Source organism: Lissotriton helveticus, chromosome 2_2 (genome assembly GCF_964261635.1).
Source record: "Lissotriton helveticus chromosome 2_2, aLisHel1.1, whole genome shotgun sequence".
Classification (NCBI taxonomy): Eukaryota; Metazoa; Chordata; class Amphibia; order Caudata; family Salamandridae; genus Lissotriton; species Lissotriton helveticus.
The window spans coordinates 367,092,865-367,108,337 of NC_136060.1; positions in this window are offsets into that span (position 1 = coordinate 367,092,865).

Here is a 15,473-nt window from a genome sequence, read left to right on the forward strand (position 1 = left end):
CTGCCATAAGTTGAAGTCTCCCAGGACTAACAGCTTCGAGTGGGTGTTAGATAAATCGTACACCAGGTCAAGGAACTCTGATAGAAAGGGAGCCGAGCCCGGCGGCCGATAACACAGCACACCCGAAATCAATGTTTTCTCCAGGTCTTTAATGGAGAACCCCATCAACTCAAAGCCCGCTACCTCGCTGATTTTAAGCTGGGAAAGACCCAGCCTTTCACGATAAATAATACCAATTCCACCACCACGGTTCTTCGGCCGAGGGGTGTGGATAATTTTAAAGCCTGGGGGACAAGCCAAACCCAGTTCAACTAGACAGTCCTCCCGAGTCTAAGTTTCGGTTAGAAACAGCACATCCAGCCCTGAAGAGTCGATCAGGAAGGCAGTCTCAGTATGGTGCTTGCAAAGCGACCGAACGTTGAGCAGCCCACAGGACAGAGGTTGGGACGGAGATAGAACAGTGGCCCTCTGGGTCAGGGGAGCCTGGGACGGTCTTAGTTCCAACAAATCCGTCCGAGAATAGACCAAGCGGGAAGAGTGCGGATGGCCAGAGGTAATGGCCCTAGGCGCGCCCGTTGCGCGAACGGGCGCAAACGGGCTTACCTCTGGCGCACCTCCGGCGCGCCTACGTCGCGCCCGCTGCGCGCTTGGTCTTCCATCCTTATGAGGTATTCAACCGAGCGGAAGTCCGCCTCCAGCGTCCCTTGCCTTCAGCAAGATGGCGCCCGGAGTGCTCCTCGCCTTCACCCCAACCCAAGATGGCGGTCGGACCCGCTAGACTAACTGTATCCCGCCAAGTGCGGGTGAAAATACCATTTATATGCAGGTGAGCCTGAGCTGATTCCCCGGCCTAAGAATCCGCCCCTAAAACGGTAAGGAATAGCAGCGCAATTAGTTGAGCCCTTTAGTAGCTCTATAGCGTAATGCCAGCGGCGCGAATAAGATTTAAAAAACAGCACAATTAAAAGCCACCGCAGTTTCAAGCGCGCTGGTGCAAGATCTGACCTGCGCAGTAGTCTGGCAGCTTTAATAAGCTTACCAAGTGCGGAAGTCCGCCTCCAGCGTCCCTATCTTTCAGCAAGATGGCGCCCGGAGTGCTCCTCGCCTTCACCCCAACCCAAGATGGCGGTCGGACCCGCTAGACTAACTGTATCACGCTAAGTGCGGGTGAAAATACCATTTATATGCAGGTGAGCCTGAGCTGATTCCCCGGCCTAAGAATCCGCCCCTAAAACGGTAAGGAATAGCAGCGCAATTAGTTGAGCCCTTTAGTAGCTCTATAGCGTAATGCCAGCGGCGCGAATAAGATTTAAAAAACAGCAGAATTAAAACCCACAGCAGTTTCAAGCGCGCTGGTGCAAGATCTGACCTGCGCAGTAGTCTGGCAGCTTTAATAAGCTTACCAAGTGCGGAAGTCCGCCTCCAGCGTCCCTTGCCTTCAGCAAGATGGCGCCCGGAGTGCTCCTCGCCTTCACCCCAACCCAAGATGGCGGTCGGACCCGCTAGACTAACTGTATCCCGCCAAGTGCGGTTGAAAATACCATTTATATGCAGGTGAGCCTGAGCTGATTTCCCGGCCTAAGAATCCGCCCCTAAAACGGTAAGGAATAGCAGCGCAATTAGTTGAGCCCTTTAGTAGCTCTATAGCGTAATGCCAGCGGCGCGAATAAGATTTAAGAAACAGCACAATTAAAAGCCACAGCAGTTTCAAGCGCGCTGGTGTCTCCCTGCAATATGTTCGTATAGTTCAAGAGCTCCTTTACACTCCTTTTTTCAATGTTGGCTTTCAAAATCTTTTATTCATGTATTCTGTCATTCCATTCAGACATCATGTTATTTTAACATTATCATGGTGGCACATAACAGTGATACCTCCCACAGACACCAACAGGATAACTATTTCACTCAAGGAGCAACTCATGGAGAGACCCTGCTGAACAAACTGCAGGTGATTCAAAACACTGCAGCTAGAATGGTATTGAATCGCCCAGCGGGTACCGCATCGGTTCCTTTACTGTGCGAATTCCACTGGCTACCAGTGAGAAAAAGATCATATTTTAAGATCTGTTGTCTCACTTATACAGCACTTAAAGGAAGAGGCCCCAAATACGTCCAAAAGAGACTCACCAAATATATACGTGGTTGTGTGTTAGCACCGACCCTGTTTTGCCTCTTTGTAAACGGGGTGATTGACTACCTGAACAGGGTCCCCAATAGGGACGCTCCTAGGTTGGCGGGTGCAGGTATCTCTGCGATCATGTTCGCAGATGATACCTTGCTGCTCGCAAAGACACCAATGGGTATACAGAGAGTCCTGGATGCCTTTGGTGCCTTCTGCCATGACAGGGGCCTGGAAATAAACAAATCCAAAACAAAGTATATGATCTTCAACCCACCGAGAATGTCTCGCCCTAGCCCTATCATAGAAGGTGTCCGGTTGGAGAGAGTCTCAACATTCGAATTCCTGGGCCTAACTCTGAATGAGGATATGACCTGGGCACACCACCAGACCAAATCCCAACTAAAGCTTTCCCAAAAAATAGGTGGGATTTTTAAACTCCTTAAACAAACTACCTTTAAACCTGTATCTCCTCCTCTTGAAATTTTTAAGCTGCAGGCACGGGGTGCGGTGATCTACGGGGGCGAGTTATGGGGACACTGCTGCCACCCAGACATTATCACCACTGAAAACAGGTTTATTAGGCAGCTGCTATCTCTACCACCCGGCACGCCCCTTCTCCCCACTAGATTAGATTTGGGACTCAATCAATAAAGGAGACGACTATGGGCGACTCCCGAATAGGCCAGTTATAGGAATGAATTGACTGAACTCCTACAGCTGCCAAACATCTGGAATATCCCATGGTTAAAACATATCAGGCAAGAGTTTGATAGATTGGGGTGTCCCCAAGCTTGGAGGAACCCTGCAGAAGCGTGTAGTGGGCTACCCCGGAGGGAATTGGTGAAAACATATTATCATAAAAATTTGTCTGATTACCAATCGAACACAAAATAGGGCCATTAACTATGTCATTCCTTGAGCAAAAGGATAATTAAAAATTCAAGCCTGTCTTGGACATAATCAGCCCGAGCGCCCACAGGAAGCTATACCTCCAATGGAGATATGACTCCCTACCGCTCAGAGGTCTAACAGCACGATGGTACCATGACGCCCCTGCAAACTGTCCAGTGTGCGACGCCGAACTAGAGTCGGACGTACACATGGTTTTCTTCTGCCCCTCCTATATGACCCCTAGGAAGAAGTGGATTATTCCCATCTGCAAAAATCTGGGCATTAGGCAATACCACCAATCATACCGAATATTAACAACTGACTTGTCGCCTTGTATTGTTTTTGGGGTCACGAAATTTTTGGCTTCAATGTGGAACATCAGGAGGAAATGTCTGGAATAATGAACTATTTTGAGTGGTGTAACCTGGTAGGGGGTAATGAGTTCCTGTTGTACTAAAGGTATAGCTTAAGGGATACGTCCATCCCATGATGTTGGATAATGTGTGTTACATTTCTTTTTAAATTCCTCATAGCAATTGATGTATTAACATTCTTAAAGTTGTATTTTACTGTGTTTCTTTTATGACAGTCATATGTCGAAATAAAGATTTAAAAAAAAAAAATATGTACCTCACAGAAACCTTAGGTCGGGGGCGCATGGTCTCCTACAAGTACCACGCATAAGGCTGTGTCGCTCTGGAGGATAATCTTTCTCGTACCTAGCTCCAAGGTACTGGAACGAGTTACCAGATTCCCTTCACAAAATGGACATCTACAGCACATTTAGGAAACAGCCCAAAGCCTTCCTATTCTAATCTCATTTGCTCTCCTTTCAGTTGCAGGAACATTGCTAGTCAGCGCCGAGATGCCCCTGGGCGAGTCGAGCGCTATACAAGAATGAATAACATAACATAACACAGTGCAAGAATCCAGGAAAGCATACACAGAACTTAAAAATGTCCTATGCATGTAAGACTTTAAATACGCAATGTTATACCTGGCGTGCCTCTGGATCCAGCACGGTGAGAGTGCTACTATCTGTCAGACCCTGAAGGACGCCATGAAGCTGGCCAAAGACTTTGTACGGAAAAAGTAACATGAGGCTGACGCAACCCCCACCATGCATCAGCCGCCAGTAAGATTATGATATAATAGAGGCTTTAGTCAACAAGTTTCTACCACGCTTGAGCCCCTTACAAAAGACTTAAGGACCAGTACTCCTTACTACCTTTGCTGATGGCTCATATTTTATATCTGGGTTTGTAAGTAACTAGAGCTGATTTTAGCTTCTATCCACATTTTGAAGCACAGGGTTGGACGGCATGACCCTGCCCCTTAACATGTTTGCAACAGCCTATTTCTTTTCTTTCAGGTAGTGATGTGGGGAGTTTACACTAAAAGTTGAGGGAGTCAGTGTGGGTGGTGGTAGGAGTTGGAAGGGGATTGGTTTAGCAGGACATGAACATCAGCATTTGCAGCTAAAGTATCCTGTCATTTTCAGTCAGTCAAGCATAAACTTAAGATCATCTCATGGACCTTAAGCGAACAGGGTAATCCCTAAAAAAGATGCCTAATTATGATGTGTCTTGCTCAACACAAGTTGGCAATGGCTATGCTGCTAGAGACACACCTACACACGTTTTGAGCTCCCCCGCCCTTTGGTTCCTCCTGGGGCCCAAACAAATATTTCAGCTTTTTTAGTTCATATTCATTCAGAGTAGCCATACTGATTGAGAAGTCTGTCTGATCATGCAAAATAGAGCATACCCATCATATTAATTAATAACCCTATAGATATACCCATCAAATTAATCAATACCTAAGCCACTATCACAGATACACTTGAGTTTTTCAAAAACATAATCAAGCTCTGCAGATAATGGAATGTGCAAAACACTATATGGGGAGGTGATTTCAGCACAACACTATACCCAGAGATTGACAGCAATAACCCGCATTGAGTGGATTATCCACAGCCCACCAGGCTCTTGAGCACCATGCTCATGGAGGAATCGACTGCAAGCTTACTCCTACCATTCTACAGTCCGGAATACGAACTCACACATTCATTGATTGGTGGCTAACATCACAGTTGAACCTTCCATAGATCACTGACATAATACACTTACCTTGCACGCTCTCTGATCATGGACCCCTCTCTCGAAGTCAATAGCATACAAGAGATCTCGGGAGTAAGGTTCTGAACGGGAGACCGTACTGCTCCCTGTCTGAATATGAAACATATAAAATGTAAGTCTTGAGAAATTTAGAGTCAAAAAAGGGCCGGGGGAACTGATCACAAATTTGTTATAGTCCGGGTGTAGGGAAGGACTCTTTTAGGACAAGAACCCTCACTCATCATTGGGCACCCTCCTCACATCAAGGCCGCAAGGTCATTGGTCTGGGCTACAACTCTCCGGGCTTAAAAGAGGAGCTGAGGTGTTTTGAAGGTACCCGTGAAGAAATGAAATGAAGAAAAAAGGGGAAGCAGAATGCGACGAAGGATGAGTTGTGAGATAAAACTGCCTACAGGAAGCCAAATTATATTTATTCTGTGGTCTCCAGGGACAGGATTAAAAGAAGAGAGGGCTAGGGGTTACCACCAAATAAACCCCTACAGTAGGTCAACGTGTTTTTGCCCTTAAGTGACCCCACTCAGGGTTCATGGGCATTCTTCAGGATCAATTAACTAGTTACTCTGCATAGAAAATATATATATACATATATACTTGAATATACTGGCCACCGAAGTTCAGTAGTCTGTGAGATCAGGTGATGGCCCGGATGTGTGAAGGGTCCACCGCCTATCTGAAATAAACAATCAAATGGTGAACAAAACCTTTAAGCATGTCTCAAATCGTCCTAGTGAACTACCAAAGAGGTCTGTATGTCAAACAAGATTACGCTAAGCGAGGTAGTCGCTTTTTTAAGCAATCTCTAAGATCATTTTACTTATTTAGTGAAGTGATAATACCACTCTCCAGCCATGTAGGTAACACCACTTATTGCACGGCTAAGGTGAGAGAATAAGAAGGGAAAGAACAGAGAGCACTCATCATGTATTACTTAGCTTTGTGTAAATAAAATCATAATAAAGTATAGAGAGTTATCCTTAGATTACTATGGGATTACAGTTGTTGTAATGTGCTGGCAAGAAACGGAATCTTGAAGTGCATACAGGGATTTAGTGTATTTAAACTGATTACAATCATGTGTAATCAAAAACTGGAAGACAACTTGGTATTATATCACGTTATCGGAGGTCATGCAGCTTGCTAATTTGGAGCTTGTGGTTTATTTGTCTCCCACGCCTTACTTTTCAGTAATATCGGTCATGGGAGGGCCCGCGTCCAGAGTGGGTCAGAAGGGAAAGAGGGAATGGTCTCCAGAGTGGTGTGTCCCCTCTCTTGACACGCTGACACTCGAGGTACCAGAACCAGTAGCTATATACCCAATGTAATGATACTCCGTTTACCCACCTCAGAAGGATATAAGACTGAGCTGGGCACCAAATTCAATCTAGCAGCCTTCAGATCACAGTAGATATCAGAAAGAGTGTGTGGAGCACTCCTCTACATTAATTGCTGTTTTAATTATGTTTGGTCTGCCTGGTGATAGATCAAGTGCATGTTTAGTTAGGTGTTTTTCATGCTTTAAATACACGAACGAGTTGATATAGTAAATGGTGTATTAACCTGAAACTAAATTGAATGAGTAGTTTAAATGTTGTCTAAAAATGTGAGGTTAAGTTGAACCACAAAATGCAACAACTATTGAATGACAGCACCATATTGGCATCTTGTCGGCAGTAAAATGATTGTTGTTATAGTTATATATAAAAAGAGATAGAACATCGTTGTGTTAGGAACTGAAATCTTTTGCGATACAATATGAATTAATGAATGAACAACATGAATTAATGAATGATTAGTATCAAAGTACAAAGACAACTTAGTTCTATACCCTACATCTGCCAGACACAGACAAAAAACACACGCACACACACACACGTATATACGGCATCAAAGACAATAGTTCACTATTTCGATTCCAAGCACCAGCCTTCTTACTAAAGGTTTCGTCAGTTTAGTAATCTCTCTTTATATTTTGGACAAAGAAGTGATTCATGAGATATGTTGAGTCATTTAGTCAGCCCTCACACTCCCACAGGCATTCTCCATCGTTTCCAGACCCTTCACAATTGAAAGTTTATTAGCTGACTCATCCTAACTACTCCCTCCCATTCTGGCTGCACTGAACTAGCTTCAGAACTGAATTCAAGCTCAAGTGTATTTGTCATTACAGATATCTGTGGATTTGCATATATGTACAATGTGATTGCTTCCATACAAGCTGTTTTTCTCAACATGTCCTTACAATTAGAAGGTTGTAAAGGATTTTTTAGACGTGGGTTGTTCATATCTAAATTGCTTATGTGTTAATCTGACATGCAGAACCTGTTGGTTTTGGAACTATGATTTTGGTCCAAACAAAAATGGTGTACCTTGTTTAAGCGCTATACCTCAGTAGCAATAGTCTGGCTTCAGGGAAGGTGACAGTGAATGGAGTAGCATCACAATTTCCAGCACTGATAACCACATTTCCCTTCAACATTATCCAATGAGGATAGAAGAGCACCATTTGACACCCACTATACCCTCCCATACAGCAGTTGCAGATTAATTTTCAACTCACAGGATTGAAACATAGGAATCCACTTGCTAACACATAACAGTAAATAAACCCTACAAGTCTCATTTGGGAATGCAAGACTTTCACCTTAGCGTTTGAAGGCGATGCTTCCAACATGTTCAATTAGTATGCATTTTTACATTTTCACAGTGAAGTACCTCTCATATCAGTCCTCATCACCCTGTAAAGTGTGACCTCTTTCTTCCAAAGGACATCATCCTCGCTATTTGACAAAATGTAATTATTTTCTTCTGTCTGTTATGTGCATGAACTAGTAATGCATTCAGTAGTTTCTGAAGCCCTATCCTGGTCGCTTTTAATTTTATTTTGTTCGCATATTGACGGACATTTACTCGAATGCTACCAAACTCAAATGTTCGGTGAGCATGAGCCGTTAGTGTATCAACCACCTGGAAGACGCACTACAAATAAAGAGTACGTGTTGGAGCTAGGATACAGCTATTTCAATGTATCATAACAATGAATGTTTAAAAACCAGGTATCATTTATAGACGTACTTTTTCTCTGAAATATTCTTCTTACCAAAGATACATCTTATTGTGACCCAATTTGCCTTTTTATCTTAATCTTTCTTCTCTTGCTATCCATCTTAAACAGGTCACTACTTATATCTTTAGACACCAAAGTGTTATCATAAACATGTTGGCCAGTAGCAAAGTCGCTATAATGGTGAATAAACAAAGCAGGGATGGACCCTTCTGTAGAAAAGGGAAATTACGTATGTTCATATCAAGACAATGTGCCCAATGCAATTAGCCAAACCTTGGCGTTGCTAGTCATGGCTTACACGCCAAAGAATCAAGGTTTATTTGCTATGACAAAAGCTTTATGATTGGAGCCGATAATACATTTACATTTATTAAGTGCCAATTTACACAAACTACAATCTCAGCACTTTTGAAACCCAGAGGAAGTGACGCCAACACCTTCACTTTAGGGGTTGCAGCTGGCCCACTAATACTTGGATTCGTTTTTTATTGGACATTTCTGTCCTCAGACAAAACACCATGAAGAGCATTGTAAGGGAACGAGAGGGACAGAGAAATTCCAATTGAAACAAATTCAGCAAACAAGACAAAGAAAGAGAGATAATGAAAATGGGGTAAAAGGAGAGGTAAATAGGCAAATAGAGAGCAGGAGAGAATAAAAGTAAGAACTGAAGTTGAGAAAAGGAAGAAATATCGGTATAAAAAAGAGGGGCAAAAGAATGTGAAAAGGAAGGAATTAATATTGAAAGGAAGGTTGAAAGGAAAGCAGGTGAAAGCAAAGATGAAAGGACAGTTAAATGAAGTAAGAGTGTATAAAAGGAAGAAAGTGTGCAAGGTTAGATGGAAGAGTGAAAGAAGGAAAGGTTAATGAAAGGAAATATAGAAGTTTAAAGGATTGCTGTTTTAAGATGGATTGATGAAAAGGAGTATGGACGATTAAAAAGGCAAAATAAGTGAAAGGATGAACGGAAGGAGAGATGGGAGAAAGAATGGATGAATGGGTGGGTGAGGGAGAAAATGGAAGGAAGGGTCAAGGGTTGGATGGATGGCAGATGTAAAATGATGAATACATGGTTGCATAAGTGTGTGAAATGGAAGGATACATTGATGGATTTAGGGAACTCTTCGAAGGAGGACTCGTCTCACGTGTTTCATTCTCTTAGTGCCATTAAAGTTGTGGTTGAAAGTGTGGGGAATTGTAATGTTCTAGCTGCTCCGTTGCCCAGAGCGGTTAAGCCAAGTACTGGCTTTCTTTTTAGATGACACACATAAACGGCAGCTCTATATAAAGCATGCTAAGTAGAGAAAGATTGTATTTCTTTTAACATTGGATGTGCTTCTAGTACATTTAAAAGTTTGCCTAAAGTAGTCCTCAAGTTAGAGCGCTCTCAAGAGTATCATGTGAGTAGATGACTGATTAATTGGTCTCAGTGTGTAATGTATATTGCTTTGGCATTAATAAATTACATCTGTCTTTGTGGTCGATCTTTTTTATACAGTTCCAAGGTTTTGCAATAACCCACGCCTTTAACCCTCACAGCCGTTTCATCCAACACTTATGTGTAGTCATCTCTCATGGTACAGACACATTTGGCTCGTTCCACAAGTGGGGTTGCGTTATATTCCGAGCATGATAACTGTCAGCTCTTAAAACTGTTATTTACAACAAGGGGTGGTGATGGACAGAGTCTCTGAATTAAGCAGAGTACTCTCAGCCAGTCAAGAGATCAGGGCTAGATCCAACACCGTTTTTTAGCTCATTGCACCATCCCAGTTTCAGAACCTGGCTGTATGCAAATTAGTCTGTCCCTGGCCCAGTGCATCATGGGAACAGGGCAGACCAGACTACAAAAGCCAATTCTTACACTGGGAAGGAAACAAGCTTCCGGGGACCGGTTTCTGCCATTTCAGGCGTCTTCGGCCCGGCTTGCTTGAATCCTGATGGTGCAATGAGCAAGGGACTCACATCTGAGTATACCCTTCCACGCTTAGGGTGGACAAAATTATTTACAACAAGGGGTGGTGATGGACAGAGTCTCTGAATTAAGCAGAGTACTCTCACCCAGTCAAGAGATCAGGGCTAGATCCAACACCGTTTTTTAGCTCATTGCACCATCCCAGTTTCAGAACCTGGCTGTATGCAAATTAGTCTGTCCCTGGCCCAGTGCATCATGGGAACAGGGCAGACCAGACTACAAAAGCCAATTCTTACACTGGGAAGGAAACAAGCTTCCGGGGACCGGTTTCTGCCATTTCAGGCGTCTTCGGCCTGGCTTGCTTGAATCCTGATGGTGCAATGAGCAAGGGACTCACATCTGAGTATACCCTTCCACGCTTAGGGTGGACAAAATTATTTACAACAAGGGGTGGTGATGGACAGAGTCTCTGAATTAAGCAGAGTACTCTCACCCAGTCAAGAGATCAGGGCTAGATCCAACACCGTTTTTTAGCTCATTGCACCATCCCAGTTTCAGAACCTGGCTGTATGCAAATTAGTCTGTCCCTGGCCCAGTGCATCATGGGAACAGGGCAGACCAGACTACAAAAGCCAATTCTTACACTGGGAAGGAAACAAGCTTCCGGGGACCGGTTTCTGCCATTTCAGGCGTCTTCGGCCCGGCTTGCTTGAATCCTGATGGTGCAATACTCAGACATGAGTCCCTTTCTCACTGCTCCATCAGGATTCAAGCAAGCCGGGCCGAAGAGGCTGAAATGCCAGAAACCGGTCCCCGGTAGCTTGTCTCCTTTCTGGTGAAGAATTGGCTTGGTAGTTTGGTCTGCCCTGTTCCCATGATGCACTGGGCCAGGGACAGACTAATTTGCATATAGCCAGGTTCTGAGCTGGGATGGGGCAGTGAGATAAATAACGGTGATGGATCAAGCCCTGATCTTTGGACTGGGTAAGAGTGGTCTGCTTAATTCAGACACTCTGTTCATCACCACCCCCTTTTCTGAATCGTTTTTGGCCACTACAGGTGTGGCAGGGTATACTCAGACATGAGTCCCTTTCTCACTGCTCCATCAGGATTCAAGCAAGCCGGGCCGAAGAGGCTGAAATGCCAGAAACCGGTCCCCGGTAGCTTGTCTCCTTTCTGGTGAAGAATTGGCTTGGTAGTTTGGTCTGCCCTGTTCCCATGATGCACTGGGCCAGGGACAGACTAATTTGCATATAGCCAGGTTCTGAGCTGGGATGGGGCAGTGAGATAAATAACGGTGATGGATCAAGCCCTGATCTTTGGACTGGGTAAGAGTGGTCTGCTTAATTCAGACACTCTGTTCATCACCACCCCCTTTTCTGAATCGTTTTTGGCCACTACAGGTGTGGCAGGGTATACTCAGACATGAGTCCCTTTCTCACTGCTCCATCAGGATTCAAGCAAGCCGGGCCGAAGAGGCTGAAATGCCAGAAACCGGTCCCCGGTAGCTTGTCTCCTTTCTGGTGAAGAATTGGCTTGGTAGTTTGGTCTGCCCTGTTCCCATGATGCACTGGGCCAGGGACAGACTAATTTGCATATAGCCAGGTTCTGAGCTGGGATGGGGCAGTGAGATAAATAACGGTGATGGATCAAGCCCTGATCTTTGGACTGGGTAAGAGTGGTCTGCTTAATTCAGACACTCTGTTCATCACCACCCCCTTTTCTGAATCGTTTTTGGCCACTACAGGTGTGGCAGGGTATACTCAGACATGAGTCCCTTTCTCACTGCTCCATCAGGATTCAAGCAAGCCGGGCCGAAGAGGCTGAAATGCCAGAAACCGGTCCCCGGTAGCTTGTCTCCTTTCTGGTGAAGAATTGGCTTGGTAGTTTGGTCTGCCCTGTTCCCATGATGCACTGGGCCAGGGACAGACTAATTTGCATATAGCCAGGTTCTGAGCTGGGATGGGGCAGTGAGATAAATAACGGTGATGGATCAAGCCCTGATCTTTGGACTGGGTAAGAGTGGTCTGCTTAATTCAGACACTCTGTTCATCACCACCCCCTTTTCTGAATCGTTTTTGGCCACTACAGGTGTGGCAGGGTATACTCAGACATGAGTCCCTTTCTCACTGCTCCATCAGGATTCAAGCAAGCCGGGCCGAAGAGGCTGAAATGCCAGAAACCGGTCCCCGGTAGCTTGTCTCCTTTCTGGTGAAGAATTGGCTTGGTAGTTTGGTCTGCCCTGTTCCCATGATGCACTGGGCCAGGGACAGACTCATTTGCATATAGCCAGGTTCTGAGCTGGGATGGGGCAGTGAGATAAATAACGGTGATGGATCAAGCCCTGATCTTTGGACTGGGTAAGAGTGGTCTGCTTAATTCAGACACTCTGTTCATCACCACCCCCTTTTCTGAATCGTTTTTGGCCACTACAGGTGTGGCAGGGTATACTCAGACATGAGTCCCTTTCTCACTGCTCCATCAGGATTCAAGCAAGCCGGGCCGAAGAGGCTGAAATGCCAGAAACCGGTCCCCGGTAGCTTGTCTCCTTTCTGGTGAAGAATTGGCTTGGTAGTTTGGTCTGCCCTGTTCCCATGATGCACTGGGCCAGGGACAGACTAATTTGCATATAGCCAGGTTCTGAGCTGGGATGGGGCAGTGAGATAAATAACGGTGATGGATCAAGCCCTGATCTTTGGACTGGGTAAGAGTGGTCTGCTTAATTCAGACACTCTGTTCATCACCACCCCCCTTTTCTGAATCGTTTTTGGCCACTACAGGTGTGGCAGGGTATACTCAGACATGAGTCCCTTTCTCACTGCTCCATCAGGATTCAAGCAAGCCGGGCCGAAGAGGCTGAAATGCCAGAAACCGGTCCCCGGTAGCTTGTCTCCTTTCTGGTGAAGAATTGGCTTGGTAGTTTGGTCTGCCCTGTTCCCATGATGCACTGGGCCAGGGACAGACTAATTTGCATATAGCCAGGTTCTGAGCTGGGATGGGGCAGTGAGATAAATAACGGTGATGGATCAAGCCCTGATCTTTGGACTGGGTAAGAGTGGTCCGCTTAATTCAGACACTCTGTTCATCACCACCCCTTTTTCTGAATCGTAGCTCTTAAAACTGAGCTGAAGGCTGAATCTTTATGTAGGAATTATGCTATTAGCTTTGCATCTTTTTACAAAATGTTTTAAATCTAGTAATTCATCAATACTTTCTCTACCAACAGTCTTGGTTAATTATAACCCCCAACGCTTATGGTTAAATACATTGAATCATATAGTTACAAAGTCTTTAGAAACACTCCAAGCAATAACCAAATCAACAGTAACTATTCCAAATTTCAATATATATATATTTTTTTATATAAGTCAGAACTCAAAGCAAATGTCAGTTCAGAGGTGACCACCATTATACTATTGCAAAAATGCTAGATAGATTAGTCAAGACTACTCATAAGCTTTTTTAATTCAAGTTTAATTTTATTTTCTCCATTAACCTGATTTTTTTTAAATCAATATTTCTATCATTACTGCCTGAATTATTCGCATCCTTTGATTTATTACCTTATATCGATGTTTTTTTAAACAAGGAGTCTGCCTTTGTTCACCTTACTCTAAGTGAAGGCTTCTGCCGTTTCCAAAGTGATTGAACACAATATACATGTACATGTACATAAAAGATTCAAATGGCATGACTATAAAGGCATACTGTGAGATGTAAAATATCACAAAACATATATATATTAATCGATTGACCAATTCCTTTTTTAGTGAAAGAAGGGAAATGCTAGAGATAAGTAGTCTTACCATCTGAGCATTTAATTATTGTCGCTTGCAAGGTGTGAAGTTCAATCCATATTCAATGTAGAACTTCAAGTGTGGTCATAAAGCAAACCCAACATAGGATGTTGATGCGGTGTCCATTTAAGACCGTCTGCTCCCATCTAGACTGCTGAAACTGCTAAACTGGTACAAGAACCAGTCACCTCCACCAAGACCTCATAGGAACTTCATATAATCGTAGGCGTGCACTACGACAAAAAAACTAATAAATCAAACGATGACCATCAAAGTAAGGTTTATATAAATATGAATATTTTGAAACAACACTTTGTTTGAAAAGAATCTCATGTCTTGCACAGAATTACTGATTACCAGCTTGATGTGGAAGGGGTCTCACCAAGCAATTCAATATCTAGACAATCTGCCGAATGCATTTATTCAATTCTGAGCAGCACAGGTCATAACAAATATTCCAAAGAAACAAACATTGCCAAACATTACAAACATATCACAAAGTTTATTTGCTCCGGGTGTAAAGTGGATGGTGCTTCAGAGTAAAAAAGAAAAGGTGGACACCAGTCCCTCTCCAGTCTAAAGAACATTAAATAAAAAGTGGGCGGCAGCAGTTCTCTAACCAACGTTTCAACTAAGTCTGTGGAAAGTGTCAAAAATACATGATAAAGTCAAGCCAAAAATATTTTTTGGGGCCACGAAAGGCCATAAAAGCAGACAATTAAAACATATTTAAAAATAAAAAACAGTCAATACATTAGGAGAGCGAAAGTGCACGTATCCATTACGGAAAACCGTATCATTCACATGTTGCATATACTACAATTAATCACGTATCACATTGAAATAAAACCCATTGTAAAAAATCAGACTACAGGTTTCGATACATGAATAAAATACAGCAAATAGAATACCATAAAAAAGATACTTAAAAAAAAAACTTAATTAGGAGTTTAAAAAGTGCTCAGTAAAAAAAATATGATGCTGTAACCATGCCTAAATAGAGCTTCCTGAATCTCATAGCCCCTAACAGAAAGCTCGCAGCCCCAAAGTACACCACAGGGGAAGATAGCATTTGCAAAAATAGTAATGCAGGCCTTACTTGAACAAAATTAGTTTCTCTCAGTAACAGCAATATACGTTTCTTATGAAAGGGGACATTAAATTCACAAAATAAAATAAAATTCAAAGTATCCTGTTCTAGAAAGTTATCACAAGGACACAGCTTTAGGGTACCTGGCATTGAATACCCCTTGGGGAAGGCTAACATCCGGGGTAACTGATTCAGCCGAAATCTTGTTAAAACAAAGCGTTGTTGTACGTTGGGGACTAGTGACAAATAGGGCTGTAGCTGTGAGGTCAGACATTATGGTAACATACCTTCTCACTGAAGGCTTGGCTAATTGCAAGCCCTCCGTGATCGCCTGCTACTTGGCCAAAAACCTCAAGTTAACGTCCTTAATAGCTGCCGGGCCAAAGGATCTGGGTTTGCTGTACATGTTAGGGCAGCAACGGAGGTACTCGACCAGATCCTCAACCAAAATATCAG